The 19,540-nt window shown below is 36.9% G+C and overlaps 1 protein-coding gene and 1 non-coding gene across 11 annotated transcripts in view; both read left to right on the plus strand.

The window, feature by feature from the left end:
• Positions 1-19,540, plus strand: part of DLG2 (discs large MAGUK scaffold protein 2) — a 2,177,398-nt gene that overhangs the window by 512,577 nt on the left and 1,645,281 nt on the right. The gene's annotated exons all lie outside the window — the stretch shown is intronic.
• Positions 7,970-8,076, plus strand: LOC130454089 (U6 spliceosomal RNA). Its single transcript, XR_008911773.1, has one exon. It is a non-coding gene; the product is annotated as a U6 spliceosomal RNA (small nuclear RNA).

Genomic DNA, 19,540 nt, shown 5'->3' on the forward strand with positions numbered 1-19,540 from the left:
GCAGACCCTAGAATTTCTAATCTGTAGTGAGAGTGAAGCAAGTAGTGGAGGAGAGTGAATGCATGGAGAGCATGCCCACTGGCATTGATCATGTTATTGGAGGGAATGTGCCAGTAACATATTTTGCATTCAACCAGAAGCTAAGACAGTTCAAACTAGACACAGTAAGAAAATTTAGGTTCATGGGGTGTGACATTTCTTCCTAATGAAGAGAAGTGCAGCTTTGGGACTCTCCAACGATTCTGACCCTTGGGGCTTAGTAGAAAGCTTCAAATCAGAGCAATACCATGAGGACGCCAGGAAGGGAGAAAAGGACTTCTATCAGACCAACAGCAATAAAATTCCCCTTTTTCATATTGCTATCTAAGCTTGAGCCCATGTTTCCTTGGACTTTGTAGATATTCATGGGAGACTGTGCCCAAGATTTTTTGGTAAATATTTTCCTACCATGTCAGAAAATGTTCTTTTCTTTTGAAAAGCTAATTAACACAGGATAGCTAATTGTTAATCAATGAGGAACATACCACTTGGTAGGTGAGTCATGAATGATAGCAGTAGAAACATTCCAACCCCAGAAAGAGTTACCATTATAACCTTGAGAGATGAAGTAGTCAGCCAAGCCTTGAAGATCTAACTTGTCAGTGCAAATAGGAATTAGTTGAGTGAGCCCAGAGGTATTACTGCAATAGGAATGGTGGGCTAGAACTCAAACCCAGGTTTTCTTACTGTCATGTCCTTTCCAAAGTAGTATCCTTCCTCTACTGATGTGTATTGCTTTTGTCTTCATTTTCATATTCATCTTTATCTTCTTTCTTCTACATTCTCATCATCTTCAAATTTTTAGATATATACTACTTACAAGTGTATTATTCCTGTCTCTTGCATGAGACACAAAGTCACTGAAAGATTTTTGTTCAGATGGAACTGAGTCAGTGAATGAACTCTTAACATTTATGATTTTCTGTCCATGTGTTAGTGCTATTAACAAGTTCTTGTCACAAGCACCATTTTCAAAGCTGCACATAATCATGATTGAATCACTTGTCTTTTTCCTTTTGATTATATGTCCCTAGGGCAGGGATTATGGCTAATTTGAAGCTTTATTCAGCTTTGAGTGTATGGTCATTACTCAAAAAAAAATAATAATACTAACAATAGTGTTGATAATTTGGTCCTTTCTTCCTCATCAACAAGGCAGTTAAATTTGTGCAAGTCAAGGCTAGAGCAGTTGACACTGATGAATGGAGGAACATTTCAGAGAGGATAGCCTGATACTTGGATAGCCTTATGTTGAGCTGGGTTTTTAAAAATATATTTTCTCAGTGATATTCCTTTAAAAGCTGGATGTATGATGCCAGATGACCAAGCCCTTTAGAGAAAGCTCTATCTTCCAGCAACCATGGTACTTTCGATGAGACAGATGTAATAACTGTGCTAAGAGTGAGCTCAGTGGATTGAGAGCCAGGCCTAGAGACAAGAGGTCCTGGGTTCAAATGTGGCCTTAGATTCTTCCTAGCAATGCAATCCTGGGCAAATCATTTAACCCCATTGCCTAGCCCTTACCATTCTTCTGCCTTGAAACCAATACACAGTATTGATTCTAAAGCAAGAGATAAGGGTTTAAAAACAACAACAACAACCAAAACAGAAGAGGGAGCCTACTGTCACAGAGAATGAGGTGGTATTTGAGAAACTGTGTTCCCAAGGCTTTGGGAGGAAATGTCTGCTAACTCAACAGGTTGTCAACATGGAATCTAGAAACCCCAATCTTGTAGCATAGAAAGATCTGATGAACCCCAAGTTTTTGGACTAGTTTCTAAATTGAAGACCCCAAAGTTTGTATTTGTTCCCTATGCCCATGGGAATCCATCCTGGAGGGAATCCCAGGCTAGCAGTTACAGTGAATAGTGGACCCTCAGGTGAATGACAATCCTAGTTGGGTGGGACTAAGCATATGCTAAGGACCATCTTTGTCTTAGGTAGTTTCCCCAGTGTATCAGAGACTCTTTCCCAAGAAGATCCTCATCTAGGCAGGAACCATTCTTTAGTATCCATGGTAAGCAGCCCCTTTTTGTACACCCTAGCCTTTGGCTATGATTCCTTTCCCAAGTTTGATTGTATCTTGTCAGTGTAGCTTGAACACTCCCATTTCCTTTGTAGCTATAGCTATGTCAAATCATCTTTCCCTGCCCCTGGATTTCCACCAAGTGGTATATGGGTTCCCCAATTCTTTTGTTCCTTGGAATTGTCCAATCTAGTGTGGCTGGCTTTCCCAGAGGTCAGGGTCCAGAGCAGAGTTTAATCCTCAGACTCTGTGTAGTTGTGTGAAGCACAGCTCTGTGTCAAGGTCTACTATTGCATTGAACCCCATTCCCTTGATTAAAAAGTGATTTTGACTATTTAATATTTCTGTGTTTTTTTTTCCAGTCAACAAAGTATTTATTTATATGTTGTTGTTGTTCAGTAATTCAATCAAGTCTGACTCTTTATGACCCATTGGGCCCTACTATCCATTGGGTTTTCTTTGCAAAGACACTGCAGTGGTTTATCATTTCCTTCTCACCTGGATAAGGCAAACAGAGGTTAGTGGCTTGCCCACCATGACAGTTGATAAATATCTGAGTCCAAATTTAAAATCAAGTCTTTCTGACTCCATCGCCAATGAACCATCTAGCTGCATAAGTATTTTTTAACTACTACAAGGCAGAAACTATGTTAAGTGCTAAATATACAGTGAAAATTTAAGTAGTCCTTGTTTTCAAGGAGCTCACAATCTAATGGGGGAAACGATATGTGAGCAATCATGTATTAATTGGATATAGGAAGGCATTCTCTCATAAGATTAAGGAGGAATGGGAAAGGTTTCTTGTAGAAAGTATGACTTGTGGTGAAACTTTCAGGAAATCAGGGAAACTGGGAGGCAAAGATGAGAAGGGATAGAATTCCAGTTATGGAGGACAGCCATATAAATTTGATCTTATAACATCTTTTAAGATCTCTTTGGAAAAACTAAGGGAAAAAAACAAAGTCTGTTTTAGAAAGAGGCCTGAAAAGGCCTCAAAAAGAACTCCTGAAAACTTCCCTTTTTACATTAGAAATGTCAACAGTCAATAGCTATTTCTCTATATTCAGGGTTTGATTCCCTAGCACGAGAGAGTTGACTCCAATGTTGTCAATCATTTCTGTTGTATCCTACACTTTATCACACCATTGAGGTTTTCATGGCAAAGATACTGGAATGGTTTGTCATACCCTTCTCCAGCTCATTTTACAGATGAGGAAACTAAGGCAAGCAGGGTTAATTGACAGCCACTAAGTGCCTGAAGCCATATGTGAATTCAGGAAGATGAGTCTTTCTGACTCCAAGTCTGGTACTCTATCCACAGTGCCAATAAGTTACCCAATGTCAGGTTTTTATGATATCCCACTCCCATTCAATAGAAATTGCCCTCTCAAAAAACACTTACTCATTACTAAAACCAGTGATTTTCTTCCTGCACTTGCAGCTGCCCTTTGATGTGCTGACCAACCCTCCATGAAAATACTCATGGAACTTCTCAGACATAAACCAATTTAACCACCTTCCATTTCTTGCTGATTTTGAGGAAATCACTCTGTCTATTCTTCATAAAATTAAATTAAATCCTATCAGATCATATTGTCCTATTGTTTGTGTGCTTGTTACATAGTAGTAGGTGCTTAATAATGTTTATTGATTAACAGTAGAGAAAGAAAGATGTCCTCAAAACCAGGAAGATTTTTGTTCATTGGGATGCTGAATAAATTCTCAGTGTTTTAAGAAATTCTCAGGGACTACAAATTGCAGAGAATGTATCTACCTGCACTTATAGGAGTTTTCTCACTTGGCATATCCCTACACTAATGAAATCACAAGTTCAGTTCCTATCCTTACCTTATAGTGGGATCCCTCAAGGTTCTACTCTTGGTCTGCTACAATTAGAAAGATTACACCCTAGATTTAGAGTTGGAAGATACCTTAGAAATTTTGCAGTCTAATTTCCTCATTTGATGCATGAGGAACAGGGGTCCAGGAAAGTTATCACTCAGTCAATATTTATTTGTTTTAGACATATCCAATTCTTTGTGACTCCATTTGGGATTTTCTTGGCAAAGATTCTTGAATGGTTTGTCATTTCCTTCTCCAGATCATTTTATAGATTAGGAAAACTGAAGCAAACAAGGTTCACCGATTTGCCCAAGCTGGTGTCTGAGGCCGTATTTGAACTCAGGAATATGAATCTTTCTGACTCCAGGCCCAGGACTCTCTCCACTGTGTCATTTAATTGTCCTACCAATCAGTTGATAAACCTTCATTGTGTCTCCATGTGCCCTGCATTGTAGTAAAAATTTATAATTGAATGGAGAGACACACTATATAATGAAGCATAAAAGCCAGAGAAGAGGAAGGAAAATGGAGCTATCCAAAGGAATGCAACTATGTGGGAAAGAAAAAGTTGATTGGCCCAAAGTCACACTGGTAGTGAACCTCAGAGATGGAACTTGAACACATCTATTCTGAAGTCAATGCCAGTGCTCATCTACACTCCTAAGAAGCATCTCCTTCTCCTTCCTTTGTACCTTCTCTCTTCAGCCCCTCCCCCAATTGTTAAATAGGTCCTGAAAGGCAAGGAAGGTGAGGGACCTCTAAAAATGGAGACTTGAATCCAGGACTTCAATCCCCAGAAGTCCTTGCTCCACTTCCCCAGAATGCTTTGTAATCTCACTGAATTCTCACCTGGGCGGAGAGCTAATTATGATTTAAAGGGTCTTCACTGTAGGTGGGGTCGCTTCTCTTCCTGTCTCCTCTGGCAAGCAGACCCATCTCATGATGTGAGTGAAATTGAATTGGGCCTCTTGGCCCACCTGGCACGTGCCTTTCTTAATTGTATTTTTCTTTAATCCTTAACCTTTAATAAACCTCTAAAATATAATACTCCTTGCAGAGAGAAACTAATTTCTACCTGCCTCAGTTTCCCTAAATTTTAACTGTTACAGACCTTAACAGACATTTGATAAAGTCTTATCACATTTTTCCTGAGAGAAGCAAGGGGAGACAATGAAGTGTCCAGAAGGACTGGGAAATCAAAGGATTGGAATCCAGGAAGTAGAGATGGACTTTGGCTGTTCTATGATGCATTCTCTTATTACTGCAGTGGGGAGTGTTCCTTCCTTCCTCTGAGTGCTCAAAGTATTGTATCTTCATCTCTATCTTCCCTCAAGCAAATGTTGACAGTTAGGAATAAGTTATCTTTAAGGTCTCTTCCAGTTGTGAATAGATTCCATGATTTCAGGGTCTGCCTGGATGATAGCTACAAATGGGGCTATCAGAAAGCTTTCTTTTTCTAAGCTAGAAGTACTAGGGAGAGAATACAGTAAAAGTATTAACAGTGGCGTACATGTAAATGTTTAAAAACTACACATCTTTCAAATATGCATGCAAGATACATTTATAAGTATAGTCTATGTTAGTGTTTTCTCTTCTATAGCTTTATTAAGTCTAGGTAGCCAACAAAATAATGTATCAAGCCCCTGATTCTTAAGCAATTTTGAAAGTGTTAAATGCTCACTTTGGGAAAACAAAACAAAACAAAACAAACCTTACCTTCAGTCTCAGAATCAATATTAAATTTTGATTCCAAGACTGACTAGTGGTAGGGACTAAACAGTGAGGGTGAAGTGACTTGCCCAGAGTCACACAGCTAGGAAATGTCTGAGGACATATTTGAACCCAGGAACTCCTGTCTCTAGGCCTGGCCCTCTATCCACTGAACTACCTAGCTGCCCTTCACATTGAAAGTTTAACAATCAGTTCTTCTAAGCCAATATGAGTACATCCTTGCTTAGAAGTAACCTTTAAAGATTATTTTAAAAGCTTTAATTATTCTCTTGTCCCCATCATGCTCCAACCATTTTACATATGAGGGATCTGAGGTCCAGTGAAGTTAATTGCTCAGAATTATACAAATTGGGATTCAAAGTCAGATCCTCTTTCTCCAATTTCTCTACTTTCCCACTTGAATACAGAAGGCTTCCTTTGAAATCCTCTGGTCTGATGGTGCCACTGTGTTTTTTGATCACTGCCTTATATTATAGTGAGTTCTTATATCTCTTTAACTAGGTTGTAAATTCAGAAAAGGAAGTAATAACTGATCAGAAAATTCCATTTGAGTTTATATATTTTAGTTATCCATGGGAAACGTATAAAGAGGATTGGAAAAAAAAAATATTGTAGAGGTCCAGAATAAATGCAGAATCTATGACAAAGGCAGTGAGTGCTACACCGACTACACATATTAATACATTCATCACTAGTCCACCATAGCCCCTATCCGTTGTCCAGCATTTCTGTCCTTACTCTTTCCTTATTAAAACAAACAAACAAACAAACTCCTTTTCACCTTAGGTTCCAGATTTTCATACTTCCTTCTTCTGGTCATCATTGAAACCTAGCTTTTCCCTGAAGATATCAACAACACTGGGTCCAAAGTTTCTGCTCCTTCCCTCAGACTCTGACACAAAGAACTAAGAAGTGCACTGGAATATTCCTCCTCTCTTTGCAAAACCAATTTCTGACCCTCCTGATACCACTGTCAATAAGCCAACCTCTCAGCTCCTTCAAAGTTTACTCTGTCCTGTTATGGTAGGTGAAATACAATTTAACTACCGTACTCTCCAGACTCAAGCTGTTATTTATGGACTACCAGGATACTCACCCTCTTCCCCAAAGTACCTAGTCTCCTGTCTTGTTCTTCCCCTGCTGTGTGCCCCTAAACAATTAACTTAACTGCTGTTTGCCTCAGTTTCCATCTCTGAAAAAGGAGTATAATAATTCACCTACCTCCAGAGTTTTGGGGATAATCAAATTAGATGACATTTTTAAAGTTTTTTGCAAACTTTGAAAGTGCTAAATAAATGGTAACTGTTGTTTTTATTATATTATTTGTCATATTATTACTTTAACTGCCTGACTTTTCAAATCCCTGATCTCCACAACTCCCATCACATCTATTTCCAATCTATATCAAGTGGAAATAGGCAGAAGGATGATTATCTTTTAGATAGCCTTCAATTCCACCTCCTCAAATTCCATGGAATTTGCCCTAGATTCCAAGAGGACTAGTTATGGCTCTGATTGGCTGAACATGTCTAGATGTGAGTTTCAGGTCTCAAAGGAGATAGTTAGTGGTAAGGAGGACATGTATGACTGGAAAAAAGAGGTAATAAGATTTAAATAGTGAAGAGAAAAGATAAACAACAGTTGAAAAGCCCTTGTGTACTATTAAAAGAATTAAGGGAAGGTTTCCCATGTGATGGATGAATGTTCTATGGAGGATGTTAGAAGGCCATGGAAATGAAATATATGATATCCATGAGTGGAATCTCATTCTTCTCTGTGACACTCTTCAAATACTTGAAAACACCTCTGACGGGAATTCCAAGTCTTTTTTCTAGAAAGCAGCAAGAAAAAGAACAATAATTATAATTGTAGTCATAGCTTACATTTATATTGTGTTTTAACATTCATAGAGAGCTTTACTGATATTTTCTCATTTTATCCTCACAACATCTCTGTTAGGTAGAGGCTATGATTATTGCTATTATTGCTGTTGTTATTGCCATAGATAAGGAAACTGAGAATGAGGGAGAGTAAGTGAGTTTCCCAGGATCATAAAGCTAGCAAGTATCTGAGACAGGATTTGAACCAGGTCTCTCCAGTTCCAAGTCATTCAAGGATCCTTATAGGGTATAGTCTCAAGTCATCTTGAGGGATAGCATTTGTGTTCTTATCAACATTTCAAGAATTATAACATCATTAACTCTGGGGTTTTAAGTTATATTAGCTATCACAATCTATCTCACACTTGATAAGGGCAAATTGTCTCTCTCACCCTGATGTGTGCTTTGCTTTTTCCAATTTCCATGGATTTACTTATTCATGAAACATTTTGTGCTTGCTTTGGCAGAACATATACTAAAATTGGAATGATACAGAGAAGATTAGCATGGCCCCTGCACAAGGATGACTTGCAAATTCATGTAGTGCTCCATATTTTTATTTATTTAGGTACATGATTTGGAGTTTTTGTTTTATAAGATTATTCACTTATATCCAGGCCTAGAGATGGGAGGTTCCAGGGAGGTTCAAATGTGGCCTCAGACACTTCCTAGCTGTGTGACCCTGGGCAAATCACTTAACCCATATTGCCTAGCCCTTACCATTCTTCTGCTTTATAACCAATACACAATATCAACTCTAAGATGGAAGGTAAGGTTTTTTTTTTAAAGATTACTCACTTATGAAAATGAATTCTATGGAAATATGTTTTGAGTGACAGCATAGGTAAAGCTGAGATTGAGTTGCTTTTAAACTCCAGGAGGGGGGAAGGAAGAAGGGAGGGAGACATAATGAATCATATAAATTTGGAAAACTTATGTGGAAATTTGTTATTAAACTAAAATAAAGATAAAACTAAAAAAAGGAAAAAAGAATGAAAAAAAAACCACATTGCCTTACCACACAAAATCCATTGCAGTGAAACATTCTAAGAAAATCAATAAATCTCTCTATCATTTGCCTATGACTTTGAGGATGTTTGGTACAATTTTTTTTCCTGGCAAACTATACAGAGTGGGTTGTACTAGGTGAGGCTTTAGATGCAGGGATACCAGATGAAAGACTATTAAAATTTTCCAAGAAGATGATGATAAAGACTTGGACTAAGGTGGTAGAGATGGCTGTTGTATATGGCTGACTCAACTTTTTAAAGGTCATTACTTGCATTCAGCTTCTAGTCAGCTAGGGCAAAGGCAATGGCTTCCAATTTTAAGAGAATCAGCACAAAGGAGAAAGTCCCTCCTAACTCCTCTGTTTTATTTATTTTTCTATTTTTCTTTTCCTCGGTATAAATAGTATGATATGGTCCTTATTTTATTGTGTAGGTAATAGTAAATTAATAGCATTTAGAAATTTTTGCTCAGGGCTTACATTTTCTAGTCTTACCACTAGAAGATATGAAAAACAAAGCTATTTTTTTACTTGATTTGTTTTAAAGAAAATCTTACATTATTTTTTTTTTTAGTTCTAGGTGTACATCATCATTGAATTAACCTAAGTCATATAGATAAAAATGAATTTACCTCTTGTAAGGATTGAAGGTACAGGGGATAAAGTAGGGTTGGTAACAGGGAATGGAGACGGTGAAGGGACAGAGACTCTATGGAGGGCTGGTGAGGCAAAAGGAGAGAGGAACCCCTTGATTCTCAGTGTTCCTTTCCATAGTCTGAAGCTGATAGAAGAGATTAGAGATGCCATTTGTTTGGAGAATTCTGCTTAAAATGAAACACTGAGACAAGCTACTCCATAAGGTCATCAGGCATTTGTCCCAAAACCTGAAGGAAAAATGAAAGAACTTTTGGGAAAACAAAACAAAACAAAACTTTAGTCTTAGATTTACAACCTCTAAAATCTACTACTTACCATTGAGACCCTACTCCTTATTATGTGACAGTAGGCAAGCTACCATGTCATTTCCTTGTCTCTGGGTCTCAGTTTCTTCCTTTGTAAAATGAGATGATTTAGGTTAGAAATCTAAAGTCATATTCACCTCTCAATCCAATGATCCTATTTTTTTAAACTTTTCTGAACCTCAATTTTCTCATCAATCAATTAATCCTCAGACAAGGCTTAAGAACTTACTATGTACCAAGCATTGAGCTAGGTTTGAAGCCAAAAAGAAAAGTATCCTTGCCTGCCCTATTCCCCAGCATCTTATGCTCAATCAATAATATGTCAACAATATAAAATATGTTCAATGTTGCAGGGGATATAGCAAAATTGAGATACTAATGCATTGTTGGAGGAGTTGTGACTTGATCCAACCATTTTGGAAGGTAATTTGGAATTATACTGAAAGAGCGTTAAAAGAATGCATATGTTTTGATACAGCCATAGCACTATTAGGCCTGTATGCCAAAGAGATTTTTTAAAATGGGGATAGACCTGTTTGTGCAAACATATTTATAACTGGACTTTTTGTGGTGGCAAAACATTAGAAAATGAGGGGATGTCCCTCAATTGGGGAATGGCTGAACAAATTGTGGTATATTATGATGATGGGATACTATTGTGCTATGAGGAATGATGAACTGGATGATTTTAGAAAGAGCTGGAAAGATCTGCATGAACTGATACAGTGTGATATAAGCAGAACCAGGAAACATTATATACAGTAACTGAAACATTGTGTGATAATCAAATGTAATAGATTTTACTACTATTAGCAACAAACACCATGACCCAGGACAATTCTGAAGGACTTAAGAAAAAGAATGCTATTCTCTTCTAAAGAAAGAACTGTTGGAGTAGAAATGCAGAAGAAAACATGGTTTATCATTTGTTTATTTGGGAATATTATTTGGGGTTTTGGTTTTATGAGATAACTCTTGTAAAAAATGAATAATATAGAAATAGGTTTTGAGTGATAAAACATGTATAACCCACTGGAATTGCTTGTGAGTTCCTTGAGGGGGAAGAGAACAGGAGAGGGAGACAACATAGAAAATGTAATTTTGGAAAACTTACCTGTAAATTTGTTACTGGAATAAAATAAAGTAAAAAAATAAAAATAAAGTGTATAAGGTGAATACAAGGCAATTGGGGGATCGGAAGAGGAATATTTTGGGTAAGTCAAAATGAAAAGAAGTCTTAAGTAGGAAGATGCATTTAAACTGAGTCCCAAGGAAAGCTCAAGATTCCTGAGATTTGGAAGTGAGGAAAGAATGCATGTATCCTATGTAAAAACATAGATCTTAAAAATGGAATATCATATATGAAGATAAAAAATAAGGCCAATTTGAAGATTTGGGTTCAATAAATTAAGTTTCTAGAAAGAACCTCAAAAACCATATTATCTGCCTTATAGACCCATCCCTCTTATTTTACAGAGGAGGAAAATATTCTAAAAGAGTGAAATGACTTACCCAAGGTCACTTAGAATGTGTCCAAGCTAGGACTTAAAGACCACATCCTCCCTCCTAATTGTCATCCCTCTATATGTCTATTTTGTTGTACAGTACTGTGTGAGATCTGCAGAGAGAATCAGTATGGGTACTGGAAAAGAGCTGTTCTGTCCCAAAGAGTTTTTTTTTTTTAAATTGCACTTTGTTTCTGAATTCCTTTCACCAGAAATTACAGCTTCCAAATTTATATTTCAGTTAATAAATCACAGTCTTTGGGAGATGATTTGATTCAAATCTTCCAAAATCCAGAAAAATCTATAAGACCTCTCCAATACAGGTGCATAGTAGATCCTCAATGTGCATCTAGCACCATGCTAGAAATTATTCAAAGTGTCCAAAGACTTTACAACTTATATGACAGAAGTACAACACAAAAGAAAATAAGATACAAAGAAGTCATAGAAAAGGTTAAGCAAAATACTGTGAGAAATTTCAGCCAATGATGACTTGGGAAAAGTAGGAAAAGAAAAATCAGGGAAGAGTCAGCAGCTGAACTGATTCTTAAAAATAACGCAGGATTTTAATAGATATAGTTGGGAGGAGAGTAATCCATTCCAGTCTAGAGAGAGTGAGATGAGCAAATATGTAGGGTCTAGAGAGTGACTGTGGAAATGAACCGCGTGTGTGTGTGTGTGTGTGTGTGTGTGTGTGTGTGTGTGTGTGTGTGTGTGTGTGGTAGGGTCTAGAGAGTGACTGTGGAAATGAACCATGTGTGTGTGTGTATGTGTGTGTGTGTGTGTGTGTGTGTGTGTTGTAAGATTGAGAAAAATGACAATTCACAAATTCACAGAAGAGGATTTTCCCCCTTATATTAAAAGTGAACTGATTTTTATAGTTATACAATGATTTCAGAGAGTTAAACAGTTGCCATCTAGTGGGAAAAAATGATAACACAGTGTAACATTACTTGAAAACAAACTGTAATAATTAAGATGGGATCTTGTTCAACTCCTACTATGAGTTGATTCCATCTGTTTGGAGGCTCCCTCCTTTGAGACAGATGGAAACACCTCCAGGCCTTAGTATATATTTTTTTCAAATTACTGAGACCAAAGGAAAATTCAGACGGTAGGGTAGTCCCAATTTTGATAGCAACCTTTCTGTACTTAGGTAGATTCATTCTTAAGTGACAGACACATGAGTTTGTGCTTCTAGGCAATTGGTGCACCAGATAGAGCACTGTGCCTGGAGTCAAGAAGATATGAGTTCAAATCCAGCCTCCGACACTTATTAGCTACATAACTCTGGGCAAGTTTCTTAACCTCTGTCTGCTTCAGTCTTGCCCACTCTAAGAGGGGATAATAATAACCCCCACTATAAAGAGTTGTTTCAAGGATTAAATGAGATAACATTTGCAAAGCACTTAATATAGCACATGGCACTTTAGAAATGCTTGGCACCACTCCCTTCCTTCACCTGCTTCCAGTCTCAAAGCCTTTACTTCTTGGTAGTTCCTGCCAATGTTTTCTCTTTCCTGGTATCACCTCTGAGACTCAGTAGTCTCAATGGTGTGTCTTCATACTACAGTGAGAAATTAGAGGAAGATATGATTATGCTTTTATACTTTGGGGGAGCTTAGTATTAAAACAAATTATGTTTATGATCATCCTGAAGCCAGAATTTAAGGCAGATTTATAAGAAAATACATGCTACAAAATGAGATCATAATATTTAAAAGTGTAAAGAATCTTAGATATCATAATTTTCATTCCCTCTCCCCAGTATTTGTTAAACCCTTACCTTCCATCTTAGAATCATGACTGTGTATTCCTAAGGCAGAAGAGTGGTAAGGGCTAGGCAATGGGGGTTAAGGGACTTGCCCAGGTTCACACACTGAGGCCAGATTTGAATCTAGGACACCCCCCCCCCCATCTCTAGACCTGGCTCTCAATCCACTGAGCCACCCAGTTGCTCCCTCCCCAGGTAAGAAAACTGAGGCCCAAATTAGTTAAGTGAGTTGTCCAATTTCACAAAAATGATGATTAGCATAGCCAGGATTCCACCCCTGAATTCTCAAGGCCAAGCCTAGAATTCTCTCCAGGAGAGTATTCTTTCCATACTTTTTATTAGCTTGGGAAACAAGAAGCATTGGGAACCAGAATTATACAGACTTTTTATACTGACCCATCACAACTGGTTTATGAGTGGCTCTTCATTGGCTGGTTTTACATAGGGCTTTGGGGTTTGCAAAGTACTGTGAATACTTGAGCTTCACACTAACCTCATAAAGTACTACAAGTATTATTATCTCCACTTTACAGATGAGGATCTGAGGATCAGAGCTCATAAATGAAATATTCATGGATCTATAAGTAGTAAAGATCAGAGGCAGAAGTCACACTCAAGGTCTCTCAACCTTGTATATTTCTATAAATGCTGTAGAACACAGAAAGATGATTGTATGAAATTGTGCCTGTACTATTTTGTTAAAGAAGAATAAATTCTGTGTATGCTTTCCTAACAGTCATTCTGGTTTGTGCTTCTTTCTGAATTTGATTCTACTTTATTCAATGCATTTTAAAATATACAACAGCTGTTTGTGGCGCTGTCCCTATTACTAATCTCTCACTCTAACTCAAAAAAGAGAAAAAGAAAACTCTTCAGACTGAAGGTATCGGAAATACCTATAATTCTGTGCAAGGCAGTCTATTGAGCTGGGGTTATAGAGATAATAAAAACGGACATTAAATGAATCTACACACATAAATATATAGGACACGTAAACATTTATGTATATATGTGTGTGTATGGCATGTTAGTAAATATAGGTGTATATATGTACATATGCACATATGTATCACTCCATACTTATAGGTATTTATGTATATGCATGCATATATATGTACACATATACATACATACATACATATATACATACACACACTTCATAGCTGGGTGGCCGGGGAAAGTCATTTTATTCCTAGCCCTTGCCACTCTTCTGTCTTAGAATTAACAGAAGGTAATTTTGGGAAATGACTGTAAATTGAACCATGGTATTTAGTTTTGTGTTTTTTTTTTTCAAATTGACTTTGTAGCTACTATTTATAGCTTCTGCCCCTTACTTCCTATCCTCTTGTATGAGCTCAAAGAGATTGCTAAGTGAGGAGACCTCAGGTAAATGGGTTCCATATTGGTGAGGTTCATGGAGGATAATTTAACCAAGGAATAATAATAATAATAATAATTTAAAATATGTAAATATAAATATAAACTATTTATAGGAATCTCATATAAAGCATTTTATAAAATATATATGATATAAATATAAACAATTAAAATATATTTCCTCAGTTGACCCTCACAAAACACTGTGTTGTGCTATTATTCCCCATTTTATGGGTGGGGAAACTGAGGCTAAGAGAGATTAAAAAAATGGCTTGAGATCACAATGCCAATAAGAGAAAGGTTTTTAGGGGATCCTAAAGCATTACATGTAGAAGAGGTCTTAATGATCATTTAGCCTAATAAACTCATTTTAAAAATAAAGAAACTGAGACTCAGAGAGAAGGAACTTACCCAAGGTCATACAATTAAAAACTGCAGAGCTTTAGTTTGAACATAGGTATACTATATTTCTTGACTCCTAAGGCCTGTGTATTTTTTTTTTTATGTATCAGTCTGGGTAGGCAACAATTTTACCTTTGTAAGATGTACTTTTGTAAGATTAATTTTTTTTTCTTAAAAAATGACAATAATGGAGTAGTTGATTTCTGAGAGCTCTTCCTATTTTTATATTCTCTGATTCATTCTAAGGGCTTCAGATTAGAAGGAAAGAGATAAGCAATGGAGGTACTAAAACTTTGTAATTTGAGGGAAGTGGATGGTAACTGGTTCATTTGTCTTCCAGATCCTCTTCCTTCTTCCCATTTCTGGTTATGTCATTAAATGAAACTCTCTGGCACAAGTGACATCTGAGGCTGAAGTCCCTGAAGAAGACCCAGAGATGTTTTTATTGATTTTAGAGATAGGAGTAGCATAGAGAGCACAACTTTTATCTCCCTCCTTTACAGAAGAGGAAACTGAGGCTGAAAATGCTGAAATAACTTACCTAAGGTCCCAGAGGGATTATAGGATATCAGGCTCCAAAGTCATTATACCAGATGCAAACAGTTCATCATGTAGAAAATGGGATAGGGTTTGGTACTATTGGAACTAATTGGAAATTATTTGAACTAATGATTTCACAATTAAAAGTACTCCTTTGGTCAAAGTATTTTAGCACCTTGTCTGCAACTTAGATTCTTAGAAAATTGCCTAGAGCACTGATGAGTTAAGGGGCTTTCCTAGGATGACATAGCCAGTGGATATCTGGAACTGTACTTAGGTTCTAGTCTTTCTAGGTGTGAGGTCAGCTCTCTATTTAGGAAGTTATACTATGCTTTCTTCATAAAATGTAAAGTGGCAAGAATAAAACCTGCCCTCAAACCATCAGGCAGTGTGCATAATAAAGAATTTAGCAAATGTTGGTTGAATGAATCCATTTATTTATCCAACAAGCATTTACTAAGTAACTGCTATATATTCCTAGTTACATGCTTATACAGTGATTAATTTGACATCATCCCTACCTTCAAAGAAGTGACAATCTATATTTCACTCCAATTATATTTAACCTTATGTACGTATGAATATATGTATTTGTGCACACATGTATGTGTATGTGTGTGTGTGTAAGAGAGAGAGAGAGAGAGAAGAGAGAGAGAGAGAGAGAGAGAGAGAGAGAGAGAGAGAGAGAGAGAGAGAGAGAGAGAGAGAGAGAGAGAGAATGAGATCCAAGACAGTTGCTTCCTTCATAGACCCTTCAGAATATTGGCTAATATACCACTATATAAAATAACCCAATTTTTGGGAAAAAAATCAAGCAAGTTGCTATTTTTTAATATACCATCTGCCCAAAAGACTGGGACTATATTTTTGTTTATATGTTCAATAAGGGACCTATGACAGTGTTGGTGTTCAGAGAATAAATAATAATCATAGGGATTCTCTGCATGTTTGTGTGTCAGCAGAATGCCCAAGGAAACTCATTCTATTTTGTATTGCTTTTCTTGCCATTTTCACCTCCCAAATCCTGGCATTTTCTTTATATCTGTGAATAGCCCCTGGAAAGTGAGTAGGAAAAGAGGTGAAAAATCCAATTCCTTTCTCTGTAAGTGATGTGAGGTTTTATTTATATAGTACCATAGCCTCCCTGAGGGGATGTAGTTAAACCCAGGGAGAATTCATTTTCTACCTTTCTGAATTATTCATCAGCACACTGGACAGCAATGTACCTCTTTCAGATTCTTCCCTTCCCCCATACACACAAAGATTAGCTAGGTTTGAGTTTCAGCAGATGACTTGGGTGAGATGACTTACCTCCATCTATTTCTAGCAGCCTGAACTTTTCTCCTTTACTCTGAATTTCTCACTTCCCTTTGCCTGGACATGCCTTTTGCATTTAATTGTTTGTCTTATTTATTCCCTAGCTCTTCTCAGCAAAAGCAAGTACAAGTTAGTATTATGTATTTAATAGATACATAATAAATGTTTGCTTAATGTTTTCTTTAAGTGATGAAAAACTTCTTTTCCAAGGAGCTATCCATTGGTTATCTTGGGCAATATGGAGTTCCTACTCACTAAAGGTTGAATGACTTCTTGTTAGATATGTGGCAAAAATAATCTTGTTCAGGTAATGAGTTGGATAATATGGCCTTTGAGGTCCCTTCACATTTTGCAATTCTATAAGTACAAGGGCTTGTGACCCATTTTATCTTTGAATACCCAGAATCTAGCACAGTACATATAATAAGAGGATTAATCAGTGCTTATTGAATTGAACATTCATTTACCCAATAGGAAAAAATAGCAAAATAGGAAGCCAAAATTAGGCACAAAAATGATCAGCATGTGGTAGTGTGATATTGCATTCACTTTTCATTTGAGACTAATAACAATCCTATTTTCTATCTAGAGCAAGGAATATTATTCCCATTTTACAGGTAAAGAGGCAGAAACTCAGAAATAATATGATTTTTGACATTAAAGTTTTTTGAATATTTGAATGCACCTATCATTCTAGTTTTAAGCTTCCTCTTCTAAAATTTAATTCTCTAATTTCTTCAATGGATTGTTGAATTCCATGGTTTCTGAACCTCTTACAAAACTAATTGGCTCTATTTCCACACATTCCAGTTTGCCATCGCCACTAAAATATTTTATTGATGCCTTCTAAAAATAACTGTCAGCTCCCAAAGACTTTGTAACCCCCCCCCCATAGAAACAGAGGGCAAAGCCACAGATCCAACTAAGTTTAAATCCCAAAGAGCTCCCACTTATCTATTGAGTAGTGAGTGACCAACAATGGACTTGAGAAGTTCTATTTAGTGATTTCCTGTCCCTCACTGAAAATATTATTCATTTGTTATGATCCAAATAAGTTAGACATGATCTCATCTCCCTCAAGCTTGTCACACCACTTGGTTTACACCTTTTCATTGCTCTTCCATGCTATATTTCACTACAATTGTTTAACCCTTTTACAACCAGGCTTCAACCTGTCTTTCTATTCTTGTTATTCTTCTCTCCTCCAGGCAAACTGGTCTTCTTTCTTTTCTTCATAGACAGTACTCCAGCTCTCATGTCAGTACCTTTGCTCAGGCCATCCCATATGGCTGGAATACACTCTCTATTTACCTCTTCCTCATAGATCCTTTCTTTTACCTTAAGATATAGTTCAAGCAACTCGAGGCATGAAACCTTTTCTGACACTTCCCCAATTGTTAGTTGTTTTTTCAGACTCTCTTGTATTTGAATGCTTTGCATATATTTGCATTTGGCAATTTTATATTTATGATACACATACACCCAGATGTATACATACATTTAGATTGCCAGGTGGCTCTGCAGATAGAGTGCCAAGATTAGAGTCAGAAAATCTAATCTTCATGAGTTCAAACCTAGTGTCATACACTTACTCATTTTAGTGGCCTGGGCAAGTCAGGTAACTGTGATTACCTCAGTTTCCCCATCCATAAAATGAATTAGAGAGTTAGAGTAATGCCAGACTACTTCAGTATCTTTGTGAAGAAAACTCTGAACACAGTCACAAAAAGTTGGATATGACTGAAATGACTTAACAACAATGACTTTGTAATGCATATATGTGTGTACACACATACACTTATCTCCTTATTCAGTTCTAAATTCTTTGCAAGTATGAATTGATCGATTTTTTCCAATTGTTTTTCCCAGTTCCAAACACAGTGTTTGGCACTTACATGTTTAATAAATATTTGAATTGTTTTTCTTTGGTAGAGTTGAGTGCTAGATTTGGAGTCATTAAGATCTATGTTTTAGTCCTTCTTTTACAACTACTAGCTATAAGACCAGGTGAGTCAGTTGATTCTACTGTTAAGGATAAAAATATTTTACTCAAAGGAGCATAAATGTGACTCGTGCAGATTTTTGTGTACCATATGAAGGCAATACTTTCATATGCCCAGATGAAAGAGATAGGCAAGATAAAGGAATTTGCCTGAGGTGTCTTACTATTAATGTAGCAGTTAAGTGTTGCTATGAATAGAATTGGACCTGGAACCAGGAAGGCCTGCATTCCAATCCTGCCACAGATACTTACTTTTCTGCATGACTATGTGTAAGTCATTTAACCTCTTTTATTCTCAGTTTCCTCCTCTACAAAATGAGAATAATAATAACACCTATCTTCCATGTTTGTGGTGAATATAAAATGAGAAAATATTTGTAATTTACTTTTCAAACTTTAAAGTTTTAAGTTAATTTCAATATCTATATCTATCTGTTTATCTATCTATATTATCTATTAATGTCCTAAATAAATACACATTGCATTCAAGAAGGGCAAGAAACATGTATACTGTGAGAAGAGAGAACCTTGAAATCAGTTAGTAGGCAAAAGGAATTTGATTATGGACAAGAATCTTAGAAGATAGGGGGCAGCTGGGTGGCTCAGTGGATTGAGAGTCAGGCCAAGAGTTGGGAGGTCCTAGGTTCAAATCTGGCCTCAGACACTTCCCAGCTGTGTGACCCTGGGCAAGTCACTTGACCCCCATTGCCTAGCCCTTTCCATTCTTCTGCCTTGGAGCCAATACACAGTATTAACTCCAAGATGGAAGGTAAGGGTTTAAAAAAAAAAGAATCTTAGAAGATTCAGTCAGAGACATGGTGTAAGGAAGAAGGAAGAAAAAACAGACTTATTATTACAGAAGCTGGGATGGTCTATGTTACCCCAATCTTTTAAACCCAATTAGAATGATAAACCAAACCATAAGAGGTTGAGAAATCAGTGAGAATGAAGAAATAGAGGCAAAATGTATAACCTTTTCCAGGAGTTCGAATACTAAGAGGAAAATACAACATTGGATGATAGTTTGTGGGATGGACAGAGTCTGGTGTAGATTTTTAAGGATAGAGGGAGTCTGATAGGAGAAAAAAATCTATGGAGAAGAAGCTATGAAAGATGAGAGACAAAGTGATCAAG

This window comes from Monodelphis domestica, chromosome 4 (assembly GCF_027887165.1).
Source record: "Monodelphis domestica isolate mMonDom1 chromosome 4, mMonDom1.pri, whole genome shotgun sequence".
Taxonomy (NCBI): Eukaryota; Metazoa; Chordata; class Mammalia; order Didelphimorphia; family Didelphidae; genus Monodelphis; species Monodelphis domestica.